This window comes from Cydia fagiglandana, chromosome 18, assembly GCF_963556715.1.
Source record: "Cydia fagiglandana chromosome 18, ilCydFagi1.1, whole genome shotgun sequence".
NCBI classification, from domain to species: Eukaryota; Metazoa; Arthropoda; class Insecta; order Lepidoptera; family Tortricidae; genus Cydia; species Cydia fagiglandana.
In genome coordinates, this window is record NC_085949.1 from 11,762,445 (window position 1) to 11,768,444 (window position 6,000).

Genomic DNA, 6,000 nt, shown 5'->3' on the forward strand with positions numbered 1-6,000 from the left:
CGACTCGAGCTGCGACGAAGGATATTTCGGATCCTGGGTCAATGAACGCTCGACACATTTGCGGCTGTCCACACTTCGATGTTACATCTACTAACGCTGTAGCTAACATAATGTTTTTCTCAGTTGCTTCTTCATTTGGTCTAACGTGTGCAACTACCTTTGAGTCATCTAAGGACGTGTCAACTTTATTGTTTTCTTGCATTTCTTCTGTCGGTTTTGAATCTCGATGCAGTAAAGAATGATGACGTCTCTTGCACACTTGGCATGACGACTTCTGTCTACATCGCCACACTGCATGATTGGGTATGAGGCAGTTAAAGCAGAGATTGTTTTCTCGAACAAAGTTGTATCTGTCATCTAATGGTTGCTTTGCAAATTGTTTACAATTGAAAATGTAGTGGTCTTCTTTACAAAATGCACATTGTATCTCTAAACAAGTATCGCTGGCTGTGACGTGAAACGTCCTTGGGGCGGCTGGTTTCCAACTCTTGTTATCTGGTTCTACCATTTCTAAAGTTCTAAACCGAGTTTCCAGGAACGACTTCAATCTTTCGAAAGTTGGAAACACTGATGAATCTTCGCCATTTATCAACTCTTCCCAATGTTTATGGCTATCAGGGTCCAATTTTGAAACGATTATGTAAATTACAATGGCATCCCATTGAGTTATTGGTAAACCGAGATTTTTGAGAGAATTCAGACATTCTACAGACGTATCAAGCAGTTGTTTCAAAGCAGTGGCTGATTCTTTGACAATTGTCCTCTGGCCAAAAAACCTTTTAAAATGACAATTTGCGATGTACCTTTTGTTATCGTACCTTTTCTTCAAAATATTCCATGCTTGTTGGTAATTTTCGGCGGTAATCGAAAATTGTCTTAATAGGTATTCTGCGTCACCTTTCACGTTAACTTTCAGGTAGTGCATGCGTTGCACATCATCTAGCGAACTATTTTTATGAATTAAGGTGTTAAATAAATCGTGGAAGGATTGCCACTCCGTGTACTCACCGCTGAATGTTGGGATAGTGATTCGGGGTAATTTTATCTCACTGTTTGACGCTTGATTGCCTGAACTATTTTCTATAACTTGGTTGTCCTTTATTTCGGCATTAAATTTCTGCAAAACTGTCTTTAACTCACCCTTATACATGTAATAACGTTCTTCGAAAGTATCATATAAATCTTCCGTAAAATATGATAATTTGCATTTGTCTTCCTTTGAAACGCCAGTAATCAATCTTTGATGGATGGTTTTGAATTCTTTATAGTTATTTTCCAATGTTTCTAAACGGCCTTGTACGTATCCTATAGTAATTCTTTCTTTTGGCGATTTTTTGAAATTCACGTGTGCCTTTTCTGTTACTTCTAAGTTGTCTTGTTGAAGTGTTATAAGACTTTTAAGAGTCTCGGATGTCGACATATTCGTTGTGAATTTCGAAAAATTTATCTAAAATACGTAAATATAACGTGCACAATTTTTACACAACTTCACTGTTTCTCTTTATTTTAATTATCCGGTTCGTTTTGGACCATGTTTACTCTATTTTGCGAATAACTATATTAATTTGTAAAGAAAACATTGTTTATTAAAACATGACTTTTATTGACTGACGTGTTTATATATCATCAAGTAAACCAAAGAGAATACATTTGACAAGTACCTTCAAAGAGGCTGAACAATCTAGGAGGTAAACATATCAAAAGTCCCCGGCCGTAGTCCTTGAGCCGGGGGAAGAAAGGGGTGTGAAGGTCACATTTTTCGGTTTTTCGCTTATATCTCGAAAACTATGCGTTCTAACGACACGATCATTATTACAAAATGAAAGCGGGTAAAATTTGCTACAAGCAAGAAAATACTGGACCAATTAAGTTGAAATTTGGCACACATGTATGTTTGTGACCCAAAGATGGACGTGTAACGTAAATAAATGAATTTTAAATATGGAGGCCATTTTTGGGGTGTAAATGAGAAAATTAAAAATTAAAGTCTTTCAAACTATATCGTGTTACATACCAAATCAAAGAGCTCATTGTAAGAATCTCAAATATATATTTTTTTCCATAATTTTAGGATAAATAGTTTAGCAGTTATTCAAGAAAATAGGCAAAAAATGACCATTCCCGTCCCCCCTTATCTCCGAAACTACTGGTTCTAAATACCTACTAATTTGTCCTTTAAACTTCTCTGGAATTCGCTGGAGGCCAAAAGAAGGAAAAAAAATATGAGTGTTTATAGGTATAGCAAAAAAAATGTTTTTGTTTCTTTTTTAGATTTTTTGGATGTTTTTGTAGGTAAAACTGTCACTTAAAATGAATAGGTAAGTATTTGCTTATTTTTTTCGCAAAACCTATGTTCCCATGATCATATCACAAGGACGTATAGTTTCTGAGATATACCTAATAAGCGGAAAACCGAAAAATGTTACCTTCAAACCAAACTCCCCTACCCCCGCATAAGGGGACTTTTGATATGTTCACCTCCTGAACTCCTGGGACTCGTTGCCTGACCTAAATGTAGTCAATATGATGGGTGAAGCTCAGAGAGGGGCGGCTACAAGGCCTGGGGCCTAGGGCGGCAAAGACTGCAAATCCGCCACTGTGAGAATCCGTTCAGTAGATTTTGAGTTTATCGCAAACAAACAGACAGACGCGGCGGGAGCCTTTGTTTTATAAGGTGTAGTGATTAGTAAAATTGTACTTAACGATTTAATTTTTAAAACAATTTTTTTTATTGATTTGCTCAAAATATTCTTATGTTGCCATAGAATAGTTTATAGTTTGATATAGTATAAATATGACGTTAGATAGGTAATTATTTGACTAGTGACCCACTGTGGTATATGCCACTGTACACGTTTTTAGTGTGTACCTATTAATACTAAAACAATTTTGTTTTATAGTATTCAAAGTTATTTTTGATGTTATTCCATTTAAATAAACTGACGTAAATACATTGAAAAACAGTTTTTTTTTTTGTACACAAGATCCGCACGAAGATCTAAATATGACATTTTAATACAGATTCAAGCTCTGTACGGATATGATGGTCTTTCTTGTCTACGTGACAGCGTGATAAAACGGTGTCCGTCACTTTCTATCCCACGGTGTTAAACAGTGACAGTTATTTAATCACGTGGATAAAGATGGATAAAGCTATCCATAATACGCTGGCAGGGTGGTACTTATTCCACCTGTCCAATTTCTTTGACCAATGTGTATTTTGCTTAAATGAGAGAGTGAGAAGCAATGACATTGGACCAATATATTGGACAGATGGAAAAGTTGGCTTCTTAAGCGACTTTTATACATTTTATATTGTCGAAGAATATTTTGTCGTCAAAATATTTTATAAGTACAGTCAGCAGCAGAAGTCGCTATACACTCCAGGTGCTTAAAGAGAGGTTAACGTTTAAACTGTCAAAAAGTTGTTGACTGTCATGGTAGTATTTACTTGTGAGCGCTCAACGTGTCACAAATATGTTAACAGTCGCTATTCATTAATTTCTACACTTACAACAAGTCATTGATACCTTAGCTGTCAAAAAACCAATGGTATCTAAGCGGTCAACGTGTCAAATATATCTGAACAATATGGAAAAATAGACTTTAAAGCATACAAGTATGGTCGAATATTGAATAAAAGATAGCCATGCTAATTTCAGGTAAAGCGTTTTGACAATCATCGAAAGCAGTACAGTCTTGTCATTACATACATCTATCTCACGTTTTGCCCTTCAACCATTTGACAGGAGCCTCTCGGTCAACTTACTGCAAACTATTTCTTTTAACAGAATCGTCAAGACGAATGACACATAGCAAAAGCTAACTGAAGCCGAATTTAGAGCCAATTGTCAAGGCACGTCGTGGTCTCAGTAACAGGCGTTTGCTTTTCAAAGCAGAGACCGCGGGTTCAAATCTCAGTCGTACGCACCTAGAGATTACAGCTTTTTGTTTTTTTTTTTGGATTTCATTTCTATTATTAATTTGTGTCTTCTGGTTTTATGTTAATTTCGCATTAGTTTATATAATTTTTGAAGATAATGTCACATGTAGCGTATGTACGACTTTCTATCAGGACGTTGTAGGTTTGAACCCGCAGTGGGCGTTACTTAGATTACTCCTGTGCGGAATGCCATTTGATATTTACTACTCAAAAATCGCGTTTGTTGTATGGGAGCCCCACTTAAATCTTTATTTTATTCTGTTTTTAGTATTTCTTGTTACTTATAATAGCGTCAACAGAAATACATCATTTGTGAAAATTTGAACTGTCTAGCTATCACGGTTCCTGAGATACAGCCTGGTGACAGACGGACGGACGGACGGATGTCGATGGACAGACGGACAGACAGCAGAGTCTTAGTAATAGGGTCCCGTTTTACCCTTTGGGTACGGAACCCTAAAAATGCTGGTCTCTTCGAAAACTGACTAAATTAAATTATAGGATATGAAAACAATGCATTTTATTAATTTCAGACATCATGTTTCATAGTAACATTTATTGCTTAAGACCTACACAATCGATATCTAAATAGAAATAGTCTTAGTTTTATTTTTCAAAACGTTCGGGGTTCGATTCCCGAGCTGAGTACACATTTTTTTTAATGTATGAATGCAGTTTTTCGTGTTACTAAAATCGATGACATGATTCCTAAGAAGAGATCGGTGTATATCGTATAGTATCAGATTTTCCCATACTGGCCGATCTAAATGGGCCACCCTGTATAGTATATTTTACTACAATAAGTGGGCTAAATAAATATATTAACATAGGTATATAATATGATCAACGGTTTGGAAAAACAGCTGCATATGACAGTTAAAATAAAAAAACCGATCATTCTAGTAGAACCTACTTATTTATTGTATAAGTTTGACACTTAACGATAAAATACTTCTTTAAGAAAGGAGGTGTCAATTCGTAGTGCTACAGTATTTATTTTAAAGTTAAACAGATAAAATGTTGATGCTTAGTTACCATTGAAATAACAACTGCTTAGCAACTGGTGGCACCCTGGCTGCTGACGTACGTGATTGGCAGTGCGTGTAGGTATTAATGATAGCAGCTTGAATTTGATTGCTTAGTTACCACTGACTTTTTAACCGTTATTGTCATTGTGATTAAATAAGGGTGTATGTGTTAAAGAAAAACTCAGAAGTTAAGGTATTTGTGACGAACTGAAAGCCTACGTGAAAATGACATCTTAGATGTCCTTATTTTTGTGACGATTGAAGTGTATATGTTTTCTTGGACACCTTGCCTGCTCAGGTATATCTGCTGCTGACTGTACCTACTACATAGTTTAATAAAACCCAAATAATGTGAATAATAATATAAGTATAAAACAATAAATATCGGGGAGAAAACATATAAAAACTCAAAAATACGCGTTTTCCCAGATATGAGGCCAGATATGAAATTTGCTATATGGGGGTTTTCGGGGGCGATCTACCTATGTAGATCGCCCCCGAAAACCCCCATATAGCAAATTTCATCGATATCGTTAGAGCCGTTTCTGAGATCCCCGATATAAATATATACTCGGAGCTGGAGGAGGGCAAGCGAAAGCATGGCGGGCAACTTCTCAGGTATAAGGATGTGCTTAAGCGCCACATGAAGACCTGTAACTGTTGACCCGCTTCTGTGGGAGAAGCAGGCAGCCGACCGCCCTGTATGGAGATCTTTCGTCTTTAAGCAAACGAATGACTTTGAATCCCGTCGACTTGTGGAACTCGATATCAGACGGGATGAGCTGAAGGCCCGCCCACCAGCGGCTATTAGGTATAATTACGTCAATGGTGTGCTTTCCTGCCTGGTGGCCTAGCGGTAAGAGCGTGCGACTTTCAATCCGAAGGTCGCGGGTTCAAACCCCGGCTCGTACCAATGAGTTTTTCGGAACTTATGTACGAAATATCATTTGATTTCCAGTCGCTTTTCGGTGAAGGCAAACATCGTGAGGAAACCGGACTAATCCCAATAAGGCCTAGTTTCCCCTCTGG